Genomic DNA, 14,733 nt, shown 5'->3' on the forward strand with positions numbered 1-14,733 from the left:
TGGGTCTGCCTGCCTGAAACTGTTCCAGGGACCTGCATACTGCTGTCAGGGAGCTGGGTATGACATTTGAGGCTGGCATACAGGCTGGTAAAAAAAGGTTTTTATTTTTATTTTTTTAGTGTGGGAGGGGGTTGGTGACCACTGGGGGAGTAAGGGGAGGTCATCCCCCATTCCCTCTGGTGGCCATCTGGTCAGTTGGGGCACTTTTTTGAGGCTTGGTCGTGAAAATAAAAGGACCAAGTAAACCCGGCAAAATACTGATTAACGCCACTTTTTTTTTCCATTATCCGTGAAAGCCGGCCATCTGGTAGCCATGCCCACGCCCGCCCATATCCCGCCTTCGCTACGCCACTGACATGCCCCCTTGAACTTTCGCCGGTGCGGCGACGGGAAAAAAGCGATGGTGTCAAAAAAAGCCGCTTTCAATTATACCAATTTCACCGCTTTTGAGAGATCGCCGGCCATCTCCCGATTTATGTCAGAAGATCGCTGGCGATCACTTTTGAAAATAAGCCTGATAGTAACATAGTAGATGACGGCAGAGAAAGACCTGCACAGTCCATCCAGTCTGCCCAACAAGATAATTCATATGTGCTACTTTTTGTGTATACCTGACCTTGATTTGTATCTGCCATTTTCAGGGCACAGACCGTAGAAGTCTGCCCAGCACTAGCCCCGCCTCCCACCACCGGCTCTGTCACCCAATCTCGGCTAAGCTTCTGAGGATCCATTCCTTCTGAACAGGATTCCTTTATGTTTATCCCACGCATGTTTGAATTCTGTTACCGTTTTCATCTCCACCACCTCCCGCGGGAGGGCATTCCAAGTATCCACCACTCTCTCCGTGAAAAAATACCAACTCGTGAACAAACTCCTAGACACCAACTTGGTCACTACATTGAATACAGACATCCCATCTGCAGACAAACTTGCCAAGTATTTCAATTAAAAAATTGCAAACCTACGCAACACGCTACCTCAGGACAACACTGACATTGAAATCTTCCTTAATGAGTTGGACCCAACCACTGGAGAATACCCAGCTGACCGAACCTGGTTAGAATTCGCCCTCCTTACCGTCGATGCAGTTGAACAGGCGATCAGCAGGTTCTCCAACCCTCACTGTAAACTAGATACCTGTCCCAACTACCTAATGAAATCCACCCCTGACCACTTCATAGCAGACCTCACATCCCACCTAAACTACATGCTTCAGCAAGGTCTCTTCCCTAAGGAAAATGGCAATATCCTACTCACTCCAATACCAAAAGAAATCAAGAAAAAAACTAATGAAATCACTAACTACCATCCAGTAGCATCCATTCCGTTGTCAGTCAACCTGATGGAAAGCATGATAGCCAAACAATTTACAAATTATATCAACAAATTCTCAATATTACATTAATCACAGTCAGGTTTTTGCCCCCTCCACAGCACAGAAACAGTACTCCTCACTCTCCTAGCCAAATTCAAGCAGGAAATAGCAATAGGCAAAAACATCCTCCTCCTCTAATTCGACATGTCTAGTGCACTCGACATGGTTAACCATAAATATATTAATAAGATTACTATATAAGTTCGGGATTGATGGAAACATACTTAGCTGGATCAAGGGTTTCCTAACCACAAGAACATATCAAGTAAAATTAAACTCAAACATATCATCATCGTGGAAAGCAGACTGCAGAGTACCACAAGGATCACCGCTATCACCGATCCTCTTAATGACCCCACTAGCCAAGTCCTTATCCAACCAAGGCCTTAACCCTTTCATCTATGCAGACAGTCACAATATTCATTCCTTACAAATCTAAACTGACAGAAATCACCAACGAAATCAAGTTCAGCTTGAACATCATGGACTCTTGGGCAAATGCATTTCAACTAAAACTAAACAAAGAAAAAACACAGTATCATCCTCTCATCCCTACACAGCGTGGATAACCCCACAATTATCAACACCCCTGATTACACCCTCCCTATCTCAGACAGCCTGAAAATCCTCAGTGTTACAATGGACTGCAACTTAACACTAGAGAGCCAAGTGACATCCACAACAAAGAAAATGTTCCACTCAATGTGGAAACTCAAACGTGTGAAACAATTCTTCCCGAGGGGAACATTTTGCAACCTGATACAATCAATGGTACTAAGCCATGTAGACTACTGCAATGGAATTTATGCGGGATGCAAACAACAAACCTTAAAGAAACTTCAGACCGCTCAAAACAAGGCAGCTAGGCTTATCTTCGGAAAAACGCAATTTGAAAGTGCAAAACCCCTTCGCGAAAAACTACACTGGCTCCCAATCAAAAACCGCATTGGTTTCAAAATCTGCACTCTGGTTCACAAAATTATCTATGGTGAAGCTCCGGGATACATGACAGACTTGATCAACTTACCAACTAGAAACACATCCAAATCAACATGAACATACCTAAATCTGCACTACCCAAGCTGCAAAGGACTCAAATACAAATCAACTTACGCATCCAGTTTTTCCTACATAAGCACACAACTGTGGAACGCATTACCAAAAGCCTTGAAAACTACGAACAACCACCTAAACTTCTGGAAAACACTAAAAACTAACCTGTTTAAAAAGGCATACCCTACCGATCCAACATAAATGCCTGATCTCTGCAACACAACAAAACTAAAGAACACAATGGACATAACACAACTCTTCCGTTGTACAATTCCCTAGTGTGGCTGTGCCACATGAGCTTTATCTTACCACAACATCACTTTGTATTTGTTTACACCAGAGTCTGTAACACCTCTCCGGTACTATGTAAGCCACATTGAGCCTACAAATAGGTGGGAAAATGTGGGATATAAATGTAACAAATAAAATAAATATATGTACAAGAACGCCTGTCCATGCCTATCCTACTAGCCAGTTGTAATCCTCAAAGCTGGTCTACTCCTCCACCAAGTCACTCTGGTATCACCAGGCACTGTCCCTTATGGATGTCCTCTTTCCACGGGTGCACCTCATTGGGTCACACCCCAGCCTTGAGCAGGCCTCCTCTTGTCCTAAACCCTTGCTTATGGGCCGAACTCCCCAATCCACCCAAAGCTCTTGCTCCCTCACAGCTACTACAGAGCAGCCAAGGGGTTCCAATTTTTGAGAGGGAGATTTTAGTACGCGCCCCAGCCCCGCCAACTCTTCATTGGCTCCGCCCACACTACCTCTTGCCATCTTTTTCTTTTGATGTAGACATAAGAAAAAAAAAGGTTTTAAATGTTCCCAGGTTTCAACCCAATTCATGTTTAATGTGAGATATAAATGACATAAAGAAGTAAATAAATAGATAGAAACTCTGAATGTTGAGCACCTGATTCTCATAGCATGATGTCTGTTTTAGAGGCCCTTTACCTTTAGAAAAAAAAATCTTTGCACAAATATAACAGTATCCCCAAAACCAGCCCCTCCAAATGACACACATTACAATTTCTAACAAATTACTACTCTACCTATGAAAAGTTATTCCCTTATTATCAGTGCTTTTTTTGTGCCGGTACGCACCGGTACGGCGTACCGGCACCTTTTTTGTTCATCCGGTGGTGTGCTGGAGCCGGCTCACACCGGCTCGCAAGAGCCGGTTGTTCTTCAGGGCGAGCCGGCTCTCCTCCCTCCCCCGAGCTAGAGGGTCCATACCTGAAGAAGGCAACGGATTTTTCGGGGCAGGCAGGAAAGATCCCCAGTCTTGCCTGCCCGTTGCATGTGCTGACCCTCCCCCACTGCCAGATCGCTCTTTAAAAATGGCCGCCGAGACTTCCAGCAGTGGCCTCGCGAGACTTCTGCTGAAGTCTTGAAGGCCGCCCTTGTAAGTCTCGATGGCCATTTTGAAGAGCGATGCAGTAGCGCCGCAGAAGAGTCAGCGCGGGCAATGGGCAGGAAAGACTGGGGATCTTTCCTGTCTGCCCCAAAGAATCCACAACAGCCTGTTTAGCTGGAGGGGGGGGCAGGGGAGCGAGGAGAATCGCTGGGCATGGGTGGCTGGAGGGGGGGCAGGGGAGTGAGGACAATCGCTGGGCATGGGTGATGGCCATGGGAGATGGGAGATGGGTGAATGTGGGGGACTTGGCAGGTCTGCTACTGCGAGTTGGACAATAGCTGTTCCTTGCTTCCAGCCCAAGCTTTAAAATGGCGCTTCAGGATCCCCTTTCTTCTATTAGAGGTCACTTGGCAGGGGCTTGCAGGCAGCCAAAGAACCTTCCTGCTCTTCTTTTTTATTTATTTATTTATTGCATTTGTACCCCACATTATCCCATCTTTTTGCAGGCTCAATGTGGCTTACAGAGTAAGGTTATGATGAGTCAATTTCCTCCTAAACTCCTCCCAAAGTTGTCCCTCTACAGAGCAGGGCACTATACTTTTTCAAACTCATTCCCCATGGGCTGGGCCTTCTCCCACCCTGGGACCTCCCATTCACTCCCCCCAGTGACTCTCAGGGGAGCTATCTCCTAAAGTAATACCTGTATGATAGGAGATTGCACTAGTAATAGCAGAGGTTGGAAGTCACTGGTTCAGCAGTATTTGTTGTTGTTGTTGTTGTTGTTGTTGTTGTTGTTGTGTTGTTGTTGTTGTTGTTTTTCTTTATTTAAAATTTTATAGCCTACCAATCTACAATTCTTGGTTAGTAACAAAAAACATACATAATAATTTTTGTTATTATTTTAAATTATGATAATACTGTTGTCTCTAGATGCATAAGGATGTTTCCAAATTTGACACTGCACAGCATTTTTTTTTTGTTTACAAAGTAACTTGTGATCCGAGGATTCTACTTATTGTGGGGGGAAAAGAGCATGTTTGACTGGCTTGTGCAAATTAAACCCGCCTAGGTGTATTCTGTAAGGTGTGCCTACATTTTATAGGTTTACATTTTTGCGCAGTTTATAGAATATGCTGAGCAGCTCTCCAAGCGACCAAATTTGGTTGCATCCATTTAGGCTACGTTTTAGTTGGTGTAAATCCCGATGGCTAAATTAGGTGCAGATTGGGTGTATTCTATAATAACATGCATAGATAGTAACGCCCATGCCCAGCCCATGGCCATGCCCCCTTTTCACCTATGCGACTTAGAATTTAGGTGCACCACATTATAGAATACACTTAAGGCCCTGTTTTTAGCGAGCTAATACTAAAGACACCCATATATTCCTATGGGTGTCTCTAGCATTAGCGCATGCTAAAAACACTAGCGTGCCTATAGTAAACAGAGCCTTTAGAGAGCTGTGCGCGTAAATCTCAATTAATGCCAATTAGTACTGATAATTGCTTAACATCCAATTAACAGCACTGATTAGCTAGTTAACCAATTAAGTTATGTGCATTGTTATAATATATGCTTCGATTTCCACACGGAAATTAAGGCGCCATATATAGAATCCGGGGGTTAATGAATGGTTTATGCTGCATTAACTGTTAGTGCAAAGACACATTTCCAGGCTTTGTGGTATTGAGCAGGGACTGTCTCTCCATGTTCAAGTGTGAAGCACTGCGTATGTCCGGTAGCGCTATAGAAATGATAAATAGTAGTAAGTAGTAGTAATTTTCTGCATCAGAGCACAGTAAACTATGTGTTAACTGCTTTTTGTGATGGGTATAGCATGGGCAGAAAGTGGGTATAAAAGGCATTTGGCAATTAACATGCAGCAGTTACCGCACACTGTCAAACGCAGAGTTAATGTGGGACTACTTACCACCTCCTAAATTGGAGGCACTAAGGGCTCTGTTTATTAAGGTGTGTTAGTGTTTTTAGCGTGCATACGCTTAGCACACATGCTAACCATGTAGGCAGCTATAGGGATATTGTAGGCACATACATGGTTAACGCGAGTTAAAAACGTTAACGCACCCATAACGCTGCTTAGTAAACAGGGCCCTAAGTGATTCTGCATTAATCCAAACATTAACATATGACCTGCAATGGAAAATGCAGGGAACGCCCCCACTGGATGCCATGTTAGTTTTGCACTTTGCATGCACTCATTTCCTGCATTAAAGTGTGTTGAGTGCAAAATCTAGCACACTTATTTGGCAGGTTGACAACTATTGTTATGTTCTGATGTACTGCTAGAAATCAAGTGGCACCATTTTCTAAGATGGCAATGGAAGAAGAGGATGCCACAGGTCACTTTTTAGGCCCAGGCGAGTATTACTTGTCGATAGGAATGCCATAGCATCAGCGACTCATTGGTTGGGGGCCTCCCAATGACAGGTGCCTGAGTTGAGGTAAGATAGCATGATGCAAAAAACTGTGGCATGTTACAACGGTTTATACTGTTTTTTTTTTTGTTCTTTTTCTGCCAGTGCGCATTTTAAAATACCACAGTAATTTGCATGCCATTAGTTTACTGTATTTGGAGTAAAACCTTTTCAACATACGTATTATGAATCGGAGCACTGAAGCTTGGTGCACAGTTATTATATCAGCCTCTAAGTTGTTAATATATTCTCCAAAGAATCCAAGTTAGACTGCAAATAAGAATTGTCCTTACTCAACACAGAACTGGATTCCTCTAACATAGGCCCCCTTTTACTAAGGTTCACTCATGTTTTTAGCACGAGCTAAAATTGTAGGCGCGTTAAACATTAGAGACACCCATATTCTCTAACATTTAGTGCACCTACAATTTTAGTGCGCGCTAAAAATATGAGCGCGCCTTAGTAAAAGGGGGCCATAATGAGGCTTCATTTTTGTCGCCTACCTTTTTCAGAAGATATTACAAAATCAAAGGAAATGTATAGAAAAAGATGATTCCTCAAAGGTTCACGCTAGCAGCAGCTCTAAAACTAATATGTTTTTGCCTCAACCAACCCAGATTTTGCCAAAATATATATTTTTAAAGCAGACAAATTATTTTATAACTCGGAAAACCAAACAGATGAGTAAACCAAGCAAGCCAGAAGTTCTCTATCTTGTTCCCTGTCTCCCAGTGGGCAAATTAAAGATTTGCATGGACATTGTAGTAGGTGGTAATTTCATTTTTTATGCACTAACCGGGCAGTAATCGGCAGTGTACATGTGCTGATGATTACCGTCCACTAAGTCAATGGGTGGTGGTAAAATCTCAGGCCCAAAATGGACGCACGCCAATTTTTATTTTGACACACATCCATTTTCAGACAAAAAAAATGCCTTTTTTGCAGGTGTGCTGAAAAATGGACCTGCACGCATTCAATACATGCATCTACACCAGCGCAAGCCATTTTTCAGTGTACCTTAGTAAAAGGACCCCTAAAAGTATTGCTACGCCCTGTACGCAGGCTGTAAAGAACAGACCATTAAAAAACTCCAAACAACCCAAAACACGGCAGCCAGACTCATCTTTGGAAAACCTAAATATGAAAGTGCGAAGCCCCTAAGAGAGAAACTATATTGGCTTCCACTCAAAGAATGAATTGAGTTCAAGATCTGCACAACCGTGCACAAAATCATTCACGCAGATGCCCCACTCTATATGCTAAACCTAGTGGACCTACCACCCAGAAACGCCAAAAGATCAGCCCGCAAATTCCTTAATCTGAATTTCCCCAGCTGTAAAGGAGTGAAATACAAACAGGCTTATGCTACGACCTTTGCATACAAAAGCACACAGTTCTGGAATGCGCTACCCAAAACCCTGAAAACCATGAACAATCTAACCAGCTTCCGCAAAGCTCTGAAAACACACCTCTTTAACAAAGCTTACAAAAGTCACCCTCAATGATACAATTAATTCCCAAATCACCCGAACACACCTAAAACACTTCGCCCACAATTCATTCCCCAAATCACCCGAACACACCAAAACACTTCGCACACAACCTACCCAACACCCGCCCATCTACTACCTCTTTTACCTCAGCTTATGATCAACTGTATTTAAATCATGTATCGACTTTATCATAACCTTACTCTGTAAGCCACATTGAGCCTGCAAAAAGGGGGGATAATGTGGGGTACAAATGCAATAAATAAATAAATACAATAAATTTGACAGCAAACAACTCAACATATATAATAAAATATAATAACAAAATAAAAGTATATCACATCACAACAAAAAAAATTATATACATAAAATATACTCACTAGACTGTAAATATAATGTTCCATCTCAGAGATATCCCTATGTAAAATCAAACTGATGTTATATTATTCTTTTTTTTTAATTTACATTTATTAGTTTCATACAATACAAAGATATCATCTTTGATAAGATACAACCACATCACATATTTACAAAGGAAAATCTTTCCAATAATAAGAATAATATCTTTAGTTGATTATAGTCCACTAAAATAAATGGGAGATTCAAGATGGTTAATAAGAAAACCAATGGAAGTTTGGATTAAACAATATAAACCTTAAGATTGGCAGGAGGATAACCCTTAATTATACAACCTTTCTTTATATGGATTTAACTCTTTTCGCCTTGTGCATCAAGGAACGTACGTAATTGGTCAGGTTCATAGAAAATATATCTTTACATGGAAAGCGTAGTTGATACTTTGCCTTTATAGCCAAAGATTCTGGTTTCATCTCTAGAAATTTCTTTCTCCTCTGCTGAGACCAACGAGATATATCAGGAAAAATTGAAATTTTAGCACCCTTAAATTCTGGGTATATGTTTTTAAAGTATAGTCTCAACAGAGTTTCTTTGTCTTGTAAGAAAACAAATGAGACAATTAAAGTAGCTCTAGTCTCAATAGTTTCATTTGATTGTTCCAGAATGTTTGTTAAGTCCAATAGTTCAGGAGTCTTGTCTGAAGTCCCTGGAACATTCTTATTGGATCTTGGCAAAGTTTTAAGATAGTATATTCCCTGTGTAGGTGGAAGGGCTTGATCTGAATAGTTATACACCTCCTTCAGAAATTTTACAAACATATCTCTGGGCGTAGTATATTGTTCTTTTGGAAAGTTTAAAACACGCAAGTTTAAATTTCTTGAAAGATTTTCTAGGTTTTCTATCTTGCGGTGTATTACCATTCTATCTCCAGAGATTTGTGCTTGTTGTTCTTGTAGTTTAGCATTTATAGACTCAAGTTTGGTTTGTTTCACTAAGAGTCCTTCCATCTTATCTTTTAAGTTCTTAATTTGAGAGGAATTATTTAAAGATACTGAAATAAAGGCATTACAGACCTTGTGCATGGCTTCTAGGGCCGTCCACATAGAGTCCAAGACACCTCTTGAGGTTTAATTAACGGTTGGATCGCTAAAGAACAAAGCAAGGCTTCTTGTGGATTAACAATCCCAATCGCATCCTCCGTTATTCCCCCAGTTGCCATCTCCGGTGTGCCTTGGTAACCCGCAGCCTGCTCTGATTGTATCACGAGTTCTGCTCCTTCCGACGGAGTTCGCCGCCCCTTCGAGGTTCCTGCTTCGGGCCTCGGAACAGAATCTCCATCAAGTTGCGGAGGCGGCGGGGTCAAAGGTCCTAACGGTCTGAGCGAGAGATCGCTCTCCTGGACGAGGCTCTTCCCGGCCTCGTCAGCGGAAGCGCCCGGAGTTGGGGTCGATACCAAAAATGAAGACATCGGCCGCTGTCCAGGTAAGGGAGGGATCTGCTTAGGGAGAGGGAGTCCCCTAAGTTTACTCTTCCTTTTCGGCATGATTTGAGGAAAAAAGAAGAATCACCACAATTATTTAGGAGCGACCGACGTCTGCATCCTGCCGTGACGCCATCTTGAATATTGCCTACCGATGTTATATTATTCTACTCGTTCCATTTGCTCCTTAAGGTAACCTCCAAAGGCCTGTTGAAACAGAAAAGTTTTAAAACTTTGTTTAAACTCTGCACAGTTTTGCAGTGCTCTGAATGAAGGTGGTAATCCATACCAAAGTTTTGGAACGCTAACTTTAAACACTGAAGATCAATATTCTTCAAGTTTAATGTTTTTTTTTTAATAATGTTTTTAAAAGATCGTATTTCCGGTAAATTCAAGGTAGATGGCCTAAGTGTCCTGATAGATTGATAAATTCGCAATGTTGTAGCAAAGATAGGAGAAACCAGATTATTCAGCACCTTAGACACCAATAATTCCCTGATTCCTCTTGGTCGCAAGTTCCGATTTCTTGTGATTCGGCGAGTCAAGATCTAATTCAACTCTGGACTTCTTCCTCCTTCCCTTCTCTTCTTTTGCTTCCTTTCCCCTAACTGCAGTCTGTCTGCTTAAGTATTGTATTTCTTTTTTCTTCCCTTCCCTTATGCCCTCTTCTGTCATTGTAATTGTTTTTCTTTAGTTCATTGTAAGCCGCTTTGGGGCTGCTTTACATGGCAAAAGGCGGGGTATAAATGTTCTAAAAAAAAAAAATAAATAAAAATAATATTTTGAATATAATTATTTTTCTATCCGAAGCCAATCAAGTTATTTCAATATAGGTGTGATGTGACAAAACTCTAAGACAATTCCTGCTGTAGCATTTTGAGCTATTTGTAAACCTTTCAACAGATTTATATTCAGTCCCACCAATAAACCATTACTGTAGCTGAAGCTTGGGATTACCACACCTTGAACCGCAAATCTAAAATTGGAAGGACTAAGAAGATCTCGTAATCTTCTGATCATCTTCAATTTGAAAAATACTTGCCAAACCATTTTAGTAACTTGTGGTTTCCTAAATAAGGATCGAAAAAGACCCCTGCGTTCCAGATTGTATTAATAATAGGAACAAAATCTCCAGGCACATCATCACACGGATAACTAGTCAATAAAAGTATATTTGTTTTTGCAATATTGAGCTTTAAGTGATTTTCGTATAGCCCAGTGGTTCCCAACCCTGATTCTGGAGGCACCCCAGCCAGTCAGGTTTTCAGGATATCCATCCACAATGAATATTCATGAGAGAGATTTGCATGTAGTAGAGGAGGTGCATGCAAATCTCTCACATGAATATTCATTGTGGATGGATATCCTGAAAACCTGACTGGTTGCAGTGCCTCCAGGGTGAGGTTTAGGAACTAGTGGTATAGTCATTGATTCACTGCATTCAAGCAAAGTCTTAGCATTTGAAACGCCTCTACAGATTTATCAATTTAAATCAGAAAGTGAATATCATCTGCATACAATCTAACAGCTGTTTTTACTAAGCTTCAGTAGTGATTCCCGGCACAGCAAATGCATCAAAGCCATTCAGTTTCTATGGGATTTGTCACATTTACTGCGTGGGAATCATTACTGTAGCTTAGTAAAAGGATCCTTAAAATTCAGACCTAGACAATTCAACAATCTGCAGAGTGGTAATAAAACTATATTAAACGTTATTGCTGATAGACAATAACCTTAAGGAACTCTTGATGTACGCTCTACTTCAGTGGATTTAGCCTAGTTCTTTAAAACAATGTTCTCCTTGTTAGAAATTATGAAAACCATGTCAGCATTCATTCAAACCTATGGATTTCAAACAATTAAGCAGTATATTATGATCAGTTGTATCGAATGCTTCAGAAATGTTCAAGTTCACTAGAAAAAGCATTTTCCCTTATCAAAGCCCTCCTCGGCCATACCAGCAATTTAAATTAACAATTTAAATATGAAGACCAAAGTTGAAGTAGAAACCCCCAGAAATTATAACTCGGCAAGTACTGCAACACAGGAGAAATAAAAACTGAAATGCACTTCCTTTTGTAGTGAACTTAGTAAAAAGGCATTTGAAATGCACATATTCCAAAGCTAACTATTTCAGTTAATACATTCAAAACAAAACACTTTTTTTCTATCTTTGTCTGGATATGTTATTTTCTCATCATGTTTGTCCCATTTTCTCTTTTCCATTTGTCTTCTGCTAATTCAGATTGTAGTGGCTGCTGTCTATTGTTTTTTTGCTCCTCTGCCCTGTCTTGTTCCACTCTGTCGCTACATTTATCTCTGACACCGTTCTATGCCTTTCAGCTCTTTCCTCTCGTTTTTTATTTTCTGCCTCTCTGACCACTCATATTTTCACCCTCTTTCTCACCCTCCCATCTCATTCCTTCTGAGCCTCCTTTTCCCTTTAATCTATGCACCATTTTCACATTTCTACCCTCTAAACTCATCCTCCTCTCACTCCTGCCACCCCCCACCCCCAGTCTCTCCCACATGGTTCCATCATTCCTGGTATCTCCCCTTCCTCCTCCAGCATCTCCTCTCCCTACCCCTACCCTTGCAGCCTGACATTTCCCTGTTTCTTTCTATCTCCCAGCATCTTTCTGACCCATCTCTTTACCCTTGTACCCCCCTCCCATGGTCCAGCATCTCTCCATCTCTCTTTCCTGTTCTCCTTTCCCTTCCCCCCCCCCACCATGATCCAGCAAATTCTCCTTCTCTCTTCACTTCCCTCCTTCCCACCCCTGGGTACAACATCTCTCCTTCTCTCTCTTCCTTCCCTGCCTCCTGTTGTCCAGTAGCTCTCCCTCCTTTCTTTCCATCCTGGGGTCCAACATTTTTCTCCCTCTTTCTTCCTTCCCTCCATCAATTTGTCCACCATCTTTCTCACCACCCCAGGGTCTGACATCTCTTCACTCTATTTCCTCTCTCCATCCCATTGTCCACCATCTCTCCATCCCTCCCTTCCTCCTCACCATCCCAGGGTCCAACATCTCTCCCTCTCTGTTCCCTTTCTCCATCCCATTGTCCATCTCTCCCTCCCTTCATCCTCATCGTCTCAGGGTCCAACATAGTTTGACTGTTTCATTTTTTTTTTGGGGGGGGGGGGGCGGCGGCAAAGGATGGGCGGAGCATATTAGCATATTCATTTGCATATATACATATGCAAATGAATATGCTAATATGGAGGAAGGAATTGAAATTTACAGGCAAAATATCACAGATGCACATTTCAAAAAGCTGACATTTCAATTAATAAATTCTGAATAAAATACTTTTATCTACCTTTGTTGTCTGATCATTGACTTTTTCTATTCGCTTTGGTCCCAGTGTCTTCTGTTTTATGCAGTGTCTTCTTTCCAGTAGGCTTCCCTCTGCTCCCCACCCTCCCAGTCCCATCCATCTCTTGCTCCTTCCCTCTGCTCCCCACCCCTCCCAGTCCCATCCATCTTCTGTTCCTTCCCTCTGCTCACCATCCCTCGGTCCCATCCATCTTCTTCTCCTTCCCTCTGCTGTACCTGACCTCTCCCAATCCCATCCATCTCCTGGTCCATCCCTCTTCTCCCCACCCCTCCCAGTCCCATCCATCTTCCCTCTGCTCCCCACCCCTCCCAGTCCCATCCATCTCTTGCTCCTTCCCTCTGCTCCCCACCCCTCCCAGTCCCATCCATCTTCAATCTGCTCCCCACCCCTCCCAGTTCCATCCATCTTCCCTCTGCTGAACCCCCCCCCCCCCCCCGCAAGGTCCAGGATCGTGGACTCCGTTTACTCCCTCTCTTCCTCCCTCCCTCCGGCGCAGGCAACAGTCTTCTTCAGTTTTCCTGTGTTCCTGGCAGCGGTAGCGACGTACACGCTGCCTTCGGTCTGCCCCGGAAGCCTTCTCTTCAAGTTCCTGTTCCCACCTATGCGGGAACAGGAACTTGAAGAGAAGGCTTCGGGGCAGAGCCAAAGGCAGCGTGTACGTCGCTCCCGCTGCCAGGAACGCTGAAAAAGACTGCTGCCTGCGCCGGAGGGAGGGAGGAAGAGAGGGGGTAGACGGACACGCTCGTCTCCGTCCGCTTCACTTCCCTACCCTCTCTGTCTGCGTTCCGCCCGAAAGGAAATGATGTCAGAGGATGGCGGGACGCAGACAGAGAGGACAGGGAAGCGAAGCGGACGGAGAAGAGCGCGTGCCTGCTTTTTGTTTTTAACTACTGGAGTGCCTCGTCGTCGTCTGGGGAAGCATTGCCCCCCCTCGCCCCCCCAGTCTACGCCCATGACTCTCTTTTCTCCCTTCTTCCTACTCTCCACCATCTCTCTCCCCCTCCTTCCCTTCTATTCCCAGGCCATCATTTCTTTCTTCAGTCCCCTCTCTCCATCCCTAGTCTGGCATTTTCCCATTTCAACCCCCCCCCCCCCCCATGCCCCCTCTGACACAACTTCCTGTTTCCACCTGGGCGGAACATGACAAAGGGAACAGTTGGGACAGACAAACTATTGGAATCACTGCTGCACCAGCATGCTCTGTAAAGAAAAATGCTTTTGTAACGTAGACTGGGAAGGGAGAGAGATGTTGGATGATGCAGGGAGAAAGGGAGGAGATGCTGGACCACAGGGGCCCCCTGGAGCTGTGGGGCCCAGGGCAGCTGCCTTGTTTGCCCACCTCATAACACCAGCCCTGTTATATATACATATTTGAGACCCCCTATAATTCAGTCTGCAGATGTGAAGCGGAGAGAGAGGTGAAGGTCAGAGACAGACAGTGAAAGCAAATACAGCCTTTAGGCTTGTGTCTGATAATATTATAGGAGCAGTCTGCTTACTTACCTACCTAGCTTATAGGTCCTCAGGACTAAAAAAAAACAACAACAACCCTAAGAGGAATACAAAGACCACTGCCTATTTGTCACTTTATTAAGTCTCAGCATCAAGTTCAGCCAAGGGACCAACTCTGTACAGTGAAGGAAGATATTGCTAGAGTAAAAATCTATAATGCAGGGCCAGCTCAAGGGATAGTGGCACCCTAAACCAACTTGCTTTGGTAGCACCCTCTCCCCTCCTCCCCTCATGGGTCCGGCATTGCTCTCTCACCTCTGTCACTCCACTACAGCCCTGTAACATTTATATTGGTGCCAGCAGCAGCAGCATGACAGGCTACCTTCGACCAGCCC

Source organism: Microcaecilia unicolor, chromosome 2 (assembly GCF_901765095.1).
Source record: "Microcaecilia unicolor chromosome 2, aMicUni1.1, whole genome shotgun sequence".
Classification (NCBI taxonomy): Eukaryota; Metazoa; Chordata; class Amphibia; order Gymnophiona; family Siphonopidae; genus Microcaecilia; species Microcaecilia unicolor.